Source organism: Acomys russatus, chromosome 14 (genome assembly GCF_903995435.1).
Source record: "Acomys russatus chromosome 14, mAcoRus1.1, whole genome shotgun sequence".
Taxonomy (NCBI): Eukaryota; Metazoa; Chordata; class Mammalia; order Rodentia; family Muridae; genus Acomys; species Acomys russatus.
Genome location: NC_067150.1, coordinates 48,192,780 through 48,208,537, shown reverse-complemented (window position 1 = coordinate 48,208,537; position 15,758 = coordinate 48,192,780). Strand labels below are relative to the sequence as shown.

Sequence of the window (15,758 nt, the reverse complement as noted above, 5' to 3'; positions counted from 1 at the left end):
AGTGGCACTTGGGAGGCAGAGGCAGGGGGATCTCTCTAAGTTCAAGGCCAGCCTGGTCTATACAGTGGCTTCCAGGATAGCTAGGGCTACACAGAGAAACCCTGTCTTGAAAAACCAAACAACCCCCCCCCCAAAAAAGCCAAGCACAGTAGCATGAACCTGTAATCCCAGTACTGGAAGGTAGCTGTTTATCTAGCCAGCAGCTCAACCAGCAACCACCAGGTTCAGAAGGAAACCTTGTTTCAAAAATTAATGTGGAAAGCAACAGAAGACACCCAACATAGAATCTCTGGCCCCTCTACCCACATACAATAATTTTAAATTAAGTCAGGCAGGGTGGGTGGCACATGCCTATAATCCCAAAATTTGGAGTCAATAAAGGAACATAAGGGGGTTCAAGTTTATTGTAGCTACTTACAGAATTTAAGGCCATTCTGGGTCACCTAAGAACTAAAAACATATATACATATATATAATAAAATATTAAAAATTTTTAAACTCATCTACCAACTGATAGTGTCTTTTGACAGTCGTTATTGCAAGCCCAAAAGACCTTGAACCTCTAGTCTTAGACAGGAACCTTCTACATGTGCCATACTCACTTTCCTGCTAGAGGCATTTGCTAATGTTTATAAACATTCCTGCCAGACTTTAAAACTACTAATTCAGGCCTGGGGGATATAGGTCTGTAATTACAGCTACTCAGAAGGCTAAGGCAGGAGAATCATATTTTGTAGGTCAACCTGGGCAACTTAAAAAGAAATGCTTGCAGCAAAAAAAATTGTTAAGTAGAATAAACAAAGCAAGGAGTGAGGTAGGTGGTAGAGCTGCAGCCCAAAGGTAGAGTCCTTGCCTAGGAGGCACAGGCTTTAGCCTAGCACAAGAAAAACAACTCCAGCAAAGACTGTGAAAGTATACAGAACTCCCAGAAACAACAGAAAAAAATTCAACAACTACAAAAATTTTAAATTGTCTTGGGCTGGAGAGACAGCTCAACCATTAAGAGCACTGGCTGCTTTTCCAGAGGTCCTGAGTTCAATTCCTAGCATCCACATGGCAGCTCACAACTGTCTGTAACTCCAATTCCAGAGGATCCAACACCCTCTCACAGACATACATGCAGGCAAAACACCAACACAAATAAAATAAGTAAGTGATTTAAAAAAATTTTTTTTTGTTAGGGCTCAAGGGATGGCTCAGAGGATAAGAGCACTGACTGCTCTTCCAGAGGTCATGAGTTCAATTCCCAGCAACCACATGGTGGCTCACAACCATCTATAATGTGATCTGATGCCCTCTTCTGCCTCTTCAGGCAGAGCACTGTATACGTAATAAATTTTTAAAAATTATCTTAAGAAAAAATTCCTGTCAAGACATGAGGACAAAGACGAAAGGGGAACAAGCATTTGAAGAACAGGAACCTCCTTACCACTCTGAAAAAGCAAGTCCACTGGTCACCTCACATGAGGAAAAGTGAACCGTACAACCAAAGGGAGACTTGGAAAGCCATTCTCATAGAAGAAAAAATCTCAAAGGTTCACTATGGGGAAAGAGGAGCCTTTAGCAGCAAATTTATTTTATTTTATTTTATTTATTATTACTTTTTGAGACAAGGTTTTGTTGTGTGACTGTGGCTGTCCTAAAACTAGTTCTATAGGCCAGGGTGGCCTCAAACTCACAGAGATCCATGCAAAACAGTCATACACGTAAGTTTAAAAAGTGATCTCTCATCTACTATTTGGGCCACAGCCTCTTACAGTCCAGACCAAAAGACACATTCCAGAATAATGCTGGAACAACTAATGGAGCTTCCCAGTTTCCACACCCTACTCCTGCTCTTAGTCTCCATGTTTAAGAACCTAATGCTCAGCCAGGCGTGGTGAGAGACACCTTTACTTCCAGCAATTGAGGAGCAGAGGCAGGAGAGCTCTTAGCTCAAGATTGGTTTACAGAGCAAGTTCCAGGACAGCCGGGACTACACAGAGACCCCTGTTTCAAACTAAACAAAACAACAATAAAAAAGATATTATCTAGTCAGGGGAAGGAGGAAAGGCCTAATGGTCACCAGCACTTAAGAAGCTGAAGGAATAGAGTCAAGAAGTCTAGAGCACTGGCGTGCAGCAGCTCACACCTGTAATGCCGGCACTCCTGAGGCAAAAGCATGAAAAGTATCAGAATACTTGGGCTACAGTGTGAGACCTAACCTCTAAAAACAAGAAAAAGAAAACAAAAACAACAGAAACAGAATGGAGGCCGGTCTAAACTACATATTTAGATCCTTATCCCCCAAGTGAAATAAATCCAACAGTAACTTTCCGTTTCTGTTTTGGTGCTATTGATGTACCTTGGAACATAGCAATGCTAGCGAGGGGCTGCAGCAGGCCAGCTACACCTCCAACCCACCGCGTCGGCTCCTAAGAATCCCTTCCAAAACCAGGCACAGAAGCAGCTGACTCCAGGGCTCTTACCCGACAGCCTGTTCCAAAGGAGCAGGAACAGAAACCTGCAATCAACCCCTCAGCCAAGGGGGACAAGCAAGGAATTGGTTTTATTTTGTCTTTTTTAAAAAGTCTCAGCAGGGCAGAGTGGTGCTCGCATGTAATCCCAGCACTTGAGAGGCAGAGGCAGGTGGATCCCTGTGAATTTGAGGACAGCCTGGTCTACAAAGAGAGCCCAGGACAGCCAAGGCTACACCCTCTGTTGAAAACCAAAAAAAAGAGTGTCACTATCTAGCCCTGGCTGGCCTCAAACCCAGCCTTTCTTATGCAAGGCCATTGCTACTTCCCAGTCTTTGAGTTTTTGTATAAAAGTATGCAATGGGAAGATGTTATACTAGTTAATCCAGAAAAACAAAATATGCTCTCATCTGAATTTTTAAAGCAGGATGGTCAAAATAGACAATGTAAAATAGCTGATAAAATACCAGAGTTAGGACTCAGTTCCAGAGTATTGAAACTGTAATGCGCCAGTTTTTCTGATATAAAATGAAGCTTATGTCTTTTCCAATAAAATAAAGCCAAACTTAGAAAAGGTTATTCCCATACACTAAGCCTGCCAGGTCTGGAAGCTCACGTCAGTAACTGAAGCTTTAGGAATTAGCAAATAATAGGGTCACATTATAGGAGAAAACCTACAGGTGCTTAATATTTACAAAATTACTAATTCCAACACTCAGCCTCCAAAATAAGAATTTTACTCTTATATCCAAATATACTTAAAACCCAAGTAACACCTTACCTAATTGCTAATTACATACTTAGTAATTACAGTGATGAAATGAAGAACCCTTCACCTTTCCCTCCATTTCTCTCCAGTGATCTCCATAGTAATTTCTCAGCAAAGTCTCAATTTAACATCATGAATCATTTGGTCCTTGACATCTGGTTCCTTCCAGAGGGACAGATGACATTCAGCACAGGACATGTAAGACTGTGGGAAAGGAAAGTTCTTAGCCACAAGAAAGGACAAACTCAGCTGAGCATGGTGGCGCGGGCCTTTAATCCCAGCACTCAGGAGGCAGAGGCAGGCAGATCTCTGTGAGTTCGAGGACAGCCTGGTCTACAAAGTGAGTCCAGGACAGCCAGGACTATTACACAGAGAAACCTTGTCTCAAAAAACCAAAAAAGGAAAGGAAAAATAAAAAGGACAAACTCCTGCCCTTAGGAAAGAAAATCCTTGAAGTCCTCTCTACAGCAGTTAGATATTTAACATTAGCCAGCCCACCTCTGATCCTGGCACTTGGGAGGCAGACAGGAGGATCTCTGAGTTCGAGGCCAAGCTGTACAGAGCAAGTTCCACGACAGCCAAGGCAACACAGAGAAACCCTGTCTCAATAATAATAACAACAGTAATAGTAATAATAATAATATTTAACTTTAAAATGTTCTATTATAAAAATAAAAACCAAAGCATTAAATTAGAATTGCTTTCTGAAGGCTAGACTATAAAGACTCAAAGTACCCACTTTCTGGCTTTCAGAAAAGCCCACACTAGGGCTAGAGGTTGGAGCTCAGAGGTAAAGAAACTGCCCAGAATACACAAAGCGAAGTTTCATCCACACACAAAAACAAAAACAAAACACTAAAAGGCTAGAGAGATGGCTCAGCAGTTAAGAGTGGGCGTTGCTCTTCTAGAGGACCCCAGTTCAGTTTCAGTAACTTCACAGTGGTTCATAACTAACTGTCTGTTAACTCTAGCTCCAGGGGACTGGACACCCTCTTCTAGACTCTCCAGGCACTCCACTCACATGCACAAACCCACATTCACACACACATATCCACATAATTTATATATATATGTATAAAATCAGCCAGGAATAATCTTTGAGCTGAAGGCCAGCCTGGTCTACAAAGCAAGTTCCAGGCTAGCCAAGGCTACACAGTAAGACCCTGTCTCAAAAAACTAAACCAACTAATTAAATATTAATATTTCTTAAAAATAAATAAAACATTTTACAAAATATATAGGCCTCAGGGTGAATTCAAATCCTTGTTCCTCCTCAGGACTGATTTAAGTAACTAAATCAAGAGAAGTTCGTATGTAATAATGGCTAACATGACTGACTGTTTACCATGTAAGCATCACACTAAGTGCTCCAGTGTGTTCTTCTTAGTCCTTACAATGCTATGGTATCTTAAGTAAGGACTTTCTTTACAAGCTTTGCAAATAAATATTAATAGGTAACTCATGGCAGTGACTTTTCAAGGCTAATCTGGGTCACATAATGAGATCTTGTCTCAAAACAAAACCAAGCAAGGCATGGTAATGCAGACCTTTGATACCAGCACTCAGAAAGCAGAGACAGAAGAATATGAATCTGAGGCCAGCCTGATTTACTTGGCAAGTTCTAGGTTGACCTGGTCTACATAGTGAGAGCACTGGGCCAATTTAAAAAAACAAAATTGTCATTAATTAAAATAAAATAACTAGGAACTAGGAGTATAGATTAATACTGGAGTACATGTTTAGCATTAATTGGGGGCCTGGATTCAATCCTTAGCACTAAAATAGTAAAACGAATAAACTAAACCACATGCTGGACATGGGCACTCACATTTCTAATCCCAACTCTCAGGAGGTCGAGGCAGTAAGACTTCAAGTGTTCAAGGCCAGCTTGAACTATATTGTGGGTTTCAGGACATCCCTGGACCACATAGCAAGTTCCAGAACAAACTGAGCTATATACAATGTGAAACAATGGGATTTGGGGGAAGGGGTTATTTTGGTTTTTGGAGACAGGTTTTCTCTATGTAGCCCCTGGCTGAGCTAGAACTCACTCTCTAGACCAGGCTGGCATCAAACTCACAGAGATTTGCCTGCCTCTGCTTCCTGAGTGCTGGAATTAAAGGTGTGCGCCACTGCACCTGGCTCATGAATTCAACTTTACTAACTTTTAACTATCACTATGGAGTTCTAGTTGAGTCACTACTTACGGTTTCTTCCTTTTTCAGTGTCTGTGTACCGTGTCTTATTAATCTCGGGCCCAACCATTAGGCCAGGCTGTCTGGCCAGGAGCCCAGGGACGACCTGTTGCCACCTCCGTAGCTCTGTGATGACAGAGCTGACCACCATACCCAGAACGTCTTTGTGAGGTCTGGTTATCAAATCTGGTCTGCATGCTTACAAGGCAAGCACCTGACTAAATACACTACTTCTCAACACCCGTCCCTTTTTTGTGAGATGGAACCTCACTGTTTAGTCCAGGTTGGCCTCAAACCCATGGCAATCCTCCAACTTCTGTTTCCCAGGTTTACATTACATTGCGAGCCACCATGACTTTGATGGGCTTATTTCAAAGAGAACAGTGTGTCCTTACAGACAAAAACTGTAACTAAGCAAAACCCATTTTAACTTCTGTAGGTTGCGCAAAATGAAAATCAAAGTTAACAGTGATATATAGAAATTACCTTTTGGGGGACTGGAGAGGTGCCCCAGCAATGAGGAGCACTGGCTGCTCTTAGAGAAGAGTGAGTTAGGTTCCTAGCATCTATATCACAACTTCCTGTTCACATAAAATAAAGTAAATAGGTTTAATAAAAAGAGGAAAACAGCTGGGCGTGGTGGCGCACGCCTTTAATCCCAGCACTCAGGGAGGCAGAGGCAGGCAGATCTCTGTGAGTTCGAGGCCAGCCTGGTCTACAAAGCGAGTCCAGGACAGTCAAGGCTTCACAGAGAAACCCTGTCTCAAAACAAACAAACAAACAAACAAACAAACAAAAAACCAAAAACAACAACAATAACAAACAAAAAACCCCAGCTGGGCATGGTGGTGCACGCCTTTAATCTTCCTATCACTTGGGAGGCAGAGGCAAGCAGATCGTTTTGAGTTCCAGCCTGGTCTACAAAGCAAGTCCAGGACAGCCATAGTTATACAGAGAAACCCCCGTCTCAAAACAAACAAAAGGAAAACAAAGAAATCCTCTCGCAGTGACAAATCACAAGCTCATTATAAAAGTGGCTTTTAACACAAAAACACACCTCAGCTTTTAATTTGAAGAGATAATATTTGTTATATTAGGCTTGAATAGGTATTTCTATTGTGTTAAAGAAAAAAGAAGGAAGAGCCGGGCGTGGTGGCGCACGCCTTTAATCCCAGCACTCGGGAGGCAGAGGCAGGTGGATCGCTGTGAGTTCGAGGCCAGCCTGGTCTACAAAGTAAGTCCAGGATGGCCAAGGCTACACAGAGAAACCCTGTCTCAAAAACAAAACAAAACAAAACAAAACAAAAACAAACAAACAAACAAACAAACAAAAAAAACAAAGAAAAAAGAAGGCACAAAGAAAACAAAACTTGATTGAGATTGTGGCCACAGTTGACATGCAGAGCTGCCAATGCCACCTTAAGGAGCATGCTGGCCCAAGACGAATCTCTGAATAAACTAGCCACTTACTTCATAATGAGGTTAAATGGAATAAATATTGCAGTATTGACAAAATAACATAGATAGGGGTAGAAATTATAGTTCATCGTTTGCTAGTTAAGTGATTTTGGGTAATTTTTTCTCTTTCAGTCTGAATTTTGTTTGCAAAATGATAAGATTTAACTCCAAGGCTGGGCGTGGTGGTACACGCCTTTAATCCCAGCACCTGGGAAGGAAGTAGTTCAGTAAAACCATTTGCCTAGCACACGCACAGCCCTGAAGTCCACCTTTAGGGCGGCAAATAAAATACAAAGAGGACTGAGGAGATGGAAGCCACTCACCATCAAGCCTGACAACCTATGTTTTGATTCCCAGACTTACATAAAAGCCAGCAGAGGAGCAAATGCATCTGTAATGGCGTGAAATAAAGGGAAGACTAAAGGCAGAGACAGGAGACTCCTCAGAAGTTCAGAAGCCAGTTAGCCTGGCCTATGCAGTTTGCTGCCAAGTGGTCCTGTGTCAAACACGATGAGAAGAGTGAGGCGTGAGGACTTGAGGTTGTCTCTGGCCTTCATATAAGAACCAAGGCAGCTGCTCGCTTCTAATCCCAGCCCTTGGGAGGCAGAGGCGGGTGGATCTCTGAATGGCTTGGTGATAAAGAGCAAGTACTGTTCTTGCAGAAGTTCAGAGCCCAGAAAATCCACTTTGGACAGCTCACAAGCCCTGTAACTCCGGATCTAGGGAAATCTGATGCCTCTGTGTTCTGTCTCTGTCTCCCTCCCTTCCCCCCCCCCCGCCTGTGTGTGTGTGTGTGTGTGTGTGTGTGTGTGTGTGTGTGTGTGTGTCTTTTGAGACAGGGTTTCCCTGTGTAGCCTTGGAGATCCTAGAACTTGCTCTGTAGACCAGGCTGCCTCACAAAGATCCACCTGCCTCTGCCTCCTGAGTGCTGGGATTACAGGCATGCACCACCATACCAGGCTGATGCCTCTGTTCTCTTACAGAACTCGCACTCATACACACACACACACATACACACACACACACACACACACACACAAATAAGAGTGGGAGAGATGTCTCAGAGGTTAAGAGCACTACATTTTTTCCCCCAATTTTTTTAACTTAAAATAAATCTTAGGCCAGGCGTGGTGGCACATACCTTTAATGCCAGCACTCAGAAAGCAGAAGCACGCAGATTGCTGTGAGTTCGAGGCCAGCCTGGTCTACAAAGTGAGTCCAGGACAGCCAAGGCTATACAGAGAAACCCTGTCTCAAAACACCAAACAACAACAAAAACCTCAAAAGAATATATAAATAAATACAATTAATGGTGTGGGTTACAACTCAGTTATAGTGTTTGCCTCACATGCAGAGCCCTGGATTTGATCATATCATCATATAAAATCGGACATGGTGACTTCAGCACTGCAATCTCAGCACTGAGGTGGAAGCAAGCAGGAAGATCAGAAGTTCAAGGTCATCTACATAGCCGGCAGACCAGGCCATGTGAAACTTCATCTCAAAAACTCAAAAGAAAGTGAGGGAAGAGGGGACAGGAGGACAGCTTGGTTGGTAAAGTGCATGCCTTGCCAGCACAGGGACCTGATAGCACACAATTATAGCCCAAGGCTGGGAGGGCTGAGGAAAGAAGGCCCTTGGGGTCACTGGCCCACCAGTCCAGTCTAACGGATGAGCTCCAAGAACATGAATGGTGTCGTGGTTTGGATGGCAACAGCCCACAAAGGTGCAAATATTTGAACATTTGGTCCCCAGTGTGGAACCTTTCAGGAAGAATTAGGAGTGGTGGCCTTGACGGAGGAGGTGTGGCATGGAACAGGCTTCGAGATTTGAAAAGATTTCTGCAACTCCCCATGCCGTCTGTAAGCCTCCTACTTTGGGGATTAAAATGTTAGCTCTCAGCCATTGCTGCCTTCAAGCCCCGTACTCTAACCCTCTAGATACATAGGCCAAATTAAACACTGTCTTTTATAAGTTGCTTTGTCATAATGTTTTGTGACAGCAAAAGAAAAGTGACTAAGAAAAATGGCACTCTTAAAGATGATAACAGACTTCTACTGAGGGACACTTAGGCTGTTTCCATGTGCTGGCTATTATGAATAAGGCAGCTATGAACACAGTTGAGCATATGTCCCTGTTGTGTGGTAGAGTATTTTCTGAGTATATTCAAAGGACTGGAATAGCTGGTTCTTGAGGAAGCCCTATTCCCATTTTTCTGAGAAATCGCCAGATATATTTCCAAAGTGGTTGTACTAGTTTGCATTCCCACCAGCAATGAAGAAGTGTTCCTCTCTCCCCACATCCTCGCCAACATGTGGTGTCACTTGAGTTTTTGATCTTAGCCATTCTGATGGGTGTAAGATGGAATCTCAGTGTCGTTTTGATTTGCATTTCTCTGATGACTAACAAGGCCGAGCATTTCTTTAAGTGTTTCTCAGCCATTTGATATTCCTCTGTTGAGAATTGTCTGTTTAGTTCTGAGCCCCATTTCTGAATTGGGTTATTTGATTTGGTGGTGTAAACTGTGGTACATTTACACTATGGAATACTACTCAGCTATTAAAAACAAGGAATTCCCAAAATTTGTGGACAAATGGATTGAACTAGAAATGATCATAATGAGTGAGTTAACCCAGAAGCAGAAAGAGACAAATGGTGTATACTCATATCAAGACACTGGCCCAAGGGCTAGGTCCCATGAAAGACTACTTACCAGGAAAGTGGGTCAGAGGGGAGGACATCCTATTGGGACTTTAGGTGAGAGAAGCATGGGAGAATGGGGAAATAGAAGGATCCAAAGGGTCCTGGAAACCTACAAGAAGAACATTATGACAGGCGGATCTGGGTCCTGGGGTCCTTCCTGCTCAAACTATGGTACCAGCCAAGGAAAATATAGACAGTAAACTTCGAACCCCTACCCAGACCTAGCTGATGGACAGGACATTCTCCACCGTTGAGTGGTGAGTGAGGTCTGACTTTCATACAAACTCTGGGGCCCCATTTCTGACCACGTTCCCTGGATGGGGATGCCTGGTGGCACTCAGAGGAAGGATAACAGGTCACCAAGAAGAGACTCGATACTCTCTGAGCGTATACAGGGGGAGGAGGTCCCCCTCAGTCACAGACATAGGGGAGGGGAGTAGGGGGAAGCGGGAGGGAGAGAGGAATGGGAGGACACAAGGGATGGGCTAACAATTGAGATATAATATGAATAAATTAATTTTTAAAAAAAGATGATACCAGAAGTTATCCTCTGCCCTCCATATACACCAACACGTGTGTATACATACACAGGAACACACATACATACACAAGAACACCCATGTATATACACAGGAACACACAATACACACATGGAAACATCCATATGCCTTTTCAGCAATTATTGTTTGATTTGGTTTTTTGAGATAGAGTTTGTCTCTGTATAGCACTGACTCTGCTAGAACTGGCCTTTAACTCTCAGGAGATATACCTGCCTCTATGCTGGGATTAAAGGCATGTGCCACCACTCCTAGTACTTTTTCAATAATTTTTTTGTTTGTTTGATTTTCTTTTTTCTTTTCTTTTCTTTTCTTTTTTTTTTTTTTTTTTTTTTTTTTTTTTTTGAGACAGGGTTTCTATGTGTAGCTTTGACTGTCCTGGACTCACTTTGTAGACTAGGCTGGCTCAAACTCACAGTGATCTACCTGCCTCTGCCTCCTGAGTGCGTGGGCCACCACTGCCCGGCTTTTATTTTTATTATTTTAATATTTTTGTCCTGGGATTCCCTTTGTAGACCAGACTGGCTTCAAAAGTTACAAAGATTCACCTGCCTCTGTCTCCCAAGTGCTAGAATTAAAGGCATGTAACATCGAGCCTGGTTTAAGTTCGTAAAAACAAGCAAAAAACAAAATTTTATCAAAATACATATTAAAGTTCTATTGTTTTTTTCTGTTTGTTTGTTTTTAGTTGTTTTGTCTTTTTTCTGCCCAGAGCTGAGCATCAAACCCAGGGCCTCTAGGCAAAGCCCTCTACCACTGAGCTTAATCCCCAACCCCTTCTTATTTGGTTTTTTTAAGACAAAGTCTCAGTCTGTAGCTCCGGGTTGCCTCAAACCAATCTTTCTGCCTTAGCTTCCACAGTGCTGGGGTGACAGGCCTGGACCCCCATCCCTGATGGACAATGTCTTTTTTTTTTTTAAAGGAAAAAAGCAAAAACAAACGATTCTAAAGGGACCATTACTCTTCTTTCATTCCACATGTACTTCCTGACCTTTAAGTTCTAGCCTTGTGAGGCAATTTGCATACGATGGTGAGAAAAAGCAAAATGTTTCAACTCTGTGAAGTTTATAGCCATGAAACCAGAGAAGTGCAAACTCGTGATAAACAACATAAAGGACGGAGAGCTAAGTAAGAGCCAGCAAACCTGAGACCTAAGGCTCTTCCACCAGGAAGTTAAAAACTAAAGGTAAAAGGGCAGAGGTCAAAATAAGAGGCATTTCCAGAGACAGAAAGCAGCCTGTACAGACTCTACAGCAGGAGCAAACAGCAAAAATGGAGGGCGGTGTGGTTAATATGCCTGAGGTAGAAACAGGGTGAAGGGCCGAAGAGATGATGGCTCAGCATTTAACGGCATGTTCTGCTCTTGCAGAGGAACTGAGTTTAGTTCCCAGTATCTACCCTGGACAGCTCAGAACCAACCATAACCCCAGCTCCAAGGTATCTGACTCCCATAGCATACCAACACACACATAAACAAAAATACATCTTAAAAATAAATAAATAAATAAAAGTGGCACACACCTGTATTCATAGCACTTGGGGAGGCAAAGGCAAGTGGATCTCTGTGAGTTCAAGGCTAGTCTAGTCTACAGAGCAAGTCCAGGACAACCAAGGCTACACAAGGCTACCCTGTCTTGAAAAACCAACCCTCCAATCCCCCACCCCCAACAACAAAATGAAAAATAAAAGAAGTAAAGCGTGAGAAGCAGCCAAGGCTATAGGCTGTATAAAAATCTGAAAAATGAAAAATTCTTAAAAGGAACACTACAGTGCATGCTTTTCCCATGCAAGGCCAGACATTCAATTGCCAGAACCATCAAAACAAACAAATCGTCCCTGTAGTGATAATTTGGAGAGCAGGCTGACCGAGGGGAAGATGCAATCAGATTTGTGATTTGACTTTAGCTTCTCAAATATAGATGGGACAGATAAGAAACAAATCCCATGTCTTGTTGGAGGTCAGAGAAACAGCTCAGCAGGTAAACATGCTTTCCACTAAGCCTGCCACCTCAGTGTAATCCATGTACCACACCTGGTACAAGGAGAAAACCAACTCCTGAAAGTTGTCCTCTTCTAACCTCTACACTCCCAGCACAGCACATGTGCACCCATACACGCACGCACGCACGCACGCACACAAATAAACGTTAAAAAGCTGAAGTTTTAAGTAAACGCTTATTAGGATAAGACAGTAATTGGACGAGGGTGATTGTGATCATAGTGAGGGTGACAGACAGCCTGACGCTGATAAATGCAAGAAATACTTAAGAAAACCTAATGAGAGCCGGGCGTAGGTGTGGTGGCACACGCCTTTAATCCCAGCACTTGGAAGGCAGAGGCAAGCGGATCGCTATGAGTTCGAGGCCAGCCTGGTCTACAAATCGAGTCCAGGACAGCCAAAGCTAAAACAGAGAGACCCTGTCTCAAAAAACAAACAAACAAAAAAGAAAGGCTAATGATACATTTTATACAATGGATAAGGGCAATAAAGTATCCAAGATTTTGATTGGCATGACTACAGAAAAACATACTATTCAGGAGGGAGTAGTCTTCAAGTGGCTGTAAAGCTGCCGAAACATTTTTTTTAAAAAAACCATCCCCACCCTTTGAGTATATACTAATCCAGTGTAATCTACTTTCTTACAGAATAGGGTTCCATGACAGAGTATAGATCAACAGTGCAGTGCCTGCCTCAAACATGAGGCTCTGCCTTTTATCCCCCTTTCTACAAAAAACTAAGTAAACAAATAGAAATAAAAAATAAGAACCACAAGGTCAGTTCGAGGCCAGCCTGGTCTACAAATGGAGTCCAGGACAGACAGGCTAAGCAGAGAAGCCCTGCCTCAAAAAAACAACAAAAAAACTAAACAAACAAAAAAGCCAGGCTCAATAGCACACACCTATAATCCTAGCACTCTGGGAGGCAGAGGCAGGCAGATCACTGTGAGCTCTAGGCCAGCCTGGCCTACAGAGTAAGTTCCAGGACACTCAGAGACACACAGAGAAACAACCAGAAATAAATAATTACCTTTTATAGCCAGGTGGTGAGGGGGACACACTTTTAATCTCAGCACTCAGGAGGTAGAGGCAAAGGATCTCTGCGAGTTCGAGGCCAGCCTAGTCTACAAAGTGAGTCCAGGACAGCCAAGGCTACACAGAGAAACCCTGTCTCAAAAAACAGAGGTGGAGGAGGAGGAAAAGGAAAAAGAAGAGGAAGAGGAAGAGGAGGAGGAGGAGGAGGAGGAGGAAGAAGAAGAAGAAGAAGAAGAAGAAGAAGAAGAAGAAGAAGAAGAAGAAGAAGAAAAAGTTCACTTTGACAGGGTCAACCTCCTGTTAGCTCTTGGTTCTACTTTCTTCTTCTTTAACTATAAAACCAAACTTCTCAGCCCACAGTGGCACTTATTTTATTTTATGAATGAAGACTTATCTCATTCTAAAATCAATAATAAAACCAGTTGAGAGCATGAAAAACTAAAAAGGAAAAAAAAATGGTTGTCTCTGGGTTTCTTTTTCTTTTTTGTTGTTGCTTGGTTTGGTTTGGGTTTTCAAGACAGGGTTTCTCTGTGTAGCCTTGGTTGTCCTGGAACTTGCTCTGTAGACGAGGTAGCCTTGAACTTATAGAGATCCACTTGCCTCTGCCTCCCAAGTGCTGGGATTGAAGGTGTCTCTGGGTTCCTAAAAGATAATCAGCATGCAGTTTTAAAAATAATTCTACAGTTGACAGGATTTTCTTCTCTTTCTTTCTTTCTTTCTTAAATCAATAATGGAAAGAAAATAACAAAAGTAGGTATTGGATTTTCAGCTTTTCCTGAATATACTCTGTGACTACACAATATATTTAGCCCTCATTATTCATACATACACAGATGTTGGAAAGATGAAAGACAAAGTCCCTGCCTCAACGAGCCCACAATCTTGTGCATGAAAGAGAACGGTACATAAAAATTGCCCTGAAGGATGGAGATATGGCCTTGGATTCAATCTTCAAAACTGAAAAGAGAAGAAGGGAGGGTCACTATAAAGTGGGGTCTATTTCCCTCCCTCCCACCCCCCACCCCCCACCCCAACAGGGTTTCTCTGTGTAACAGCTCTGGCTGTCCTGGAACTCACTGTGTACACCAGGCTGGCCTCGAACTCACAGAGTTCTACCTGCCTCTGCCTCCCAAGTGCTGGGATCAAAGGCATGCGCCACCACCACCCGGCTAAGTGGTGTCTATTATGCAGCAATATCTTTAAACCATTTTGGGAATGAAAAATAAGCCACTCAGACAAACAAACAAACAAACAGTCACTCAGGCAGCAATAAATAAAGAAACAAAACAAATAAATCGGCCTAACACATTAGTACAGAGGCATCTCCCCAGTTCTGGAAGAGTAGGCTCCTGAAGCCGGGCGTGGTGGCAAACGCCTTTAATCCCAGCACTCAGGAGGCAGAGGCAGGCGGATCGCTGTCAGTTCAAGGCCAGCCTGGTCTACAAAGTGAGTCCAGGATGGCCAAGGCTACACAGAGGAACCCTGTCTCGAAAAACCAAAAAAAAAAAAAAGAGTAGGCTCCTGGACCACCTCCTTGCACCATCACACTAGCATTTTGGAAACATTCAGTTGCAGTTACCAAGGTGTTACCACTGTTTGTAAAACATTTTTTTTTTAACTCATGCCAAGTTTATCTAAAGGCATTAAAAGTATGGTCTGAAGCCAAATACAAACAACAAAAATCAGTTCTTGGGGCTGGAGAGGTGGCTCATTAGAGGACCTGGGTTCAATTCCCAGCACCCACATGGCAGCTCACAACTATCCGTAATCCAGCTCCAAGTGACTTGACACCTTCACACAGATATACATACAGATAAAACACCAATTCACATAATATTTAAAAAAAAAAAAAAAAAAAAACAGGCTGGGCACCGTGGCCCACACTTAAAATTCCAGCACCCAGGGAGGCAGAGGCAGGAGGATCTCTGAGTTCAAAGCCAGCCTGATCTATGAGTCCCGGACAACCAAAGCTACACAGAGAAACTCTGTATCAAAAAAACCCAAACACCCCTCCCCCTAAAACAAAACAAAACAAAAAAAAAAAAAAAAAAAAAAAAAAAAAACAGGTCTCAAATAAGCCCATTAACGGTCTTCCCGCTAGAGACTGTGCTTGCAAATGTGAGCCTGTGAACAAAGGCTAGAGAGCATGAACTGGGTTATTACCAGCATGCCTCACCTTTTCCTCTTTCATTTATTTTATTTATTTTTTAAAGATACAACCAGATTATGGCCATATTTGAGCACAGCTATGTTTGGGTATGTGCAGTGCCAAGGAGACAGCAAGAGTCCAGCCCATAGGTTCGGAACCTCGTCTTCCTCTGAAGCAGTCAGCGATTTCACAGCTGGAATATGGGGTGGGGTGGGGGGTGGTGGAAAGTTACAAGAGCAGCGGGCTTCTCCCTTACTGAAACCCCTCAAATGATAATGCAAGTCACTCCTTTCTGGGAATTTAAGGTCATGAGCTTTAAAAAGGGACAATGGAACTCCAATGTGGGCTTCAGAAAGATGGAGACAGTCTGATGAGGTGGGGGCAGGGAAGTGGGGAGGAGGGGAAGAGCCCAGCCTGGGAAAGCAGAAGGGGAGGGGG

The 15,758-nt window shown here is 43.0% G+C and overlaps 1 protein-coding gene across 1 annotated transcript in view; it reads right to left on the bottom strand.

Annotated features, from left to right (window-relative positions):
- Ptpn9 (protein tyrosine phosphatase non-receptor type 9) overlaps nt 1-15,758 on the bottom strand; it is an 83,005-nt gene that overhangs the window by 66,211 nt on the left and 1,036 nt on the right. The gene's annotated exons all lie outside the window — the stretch shown is intronic.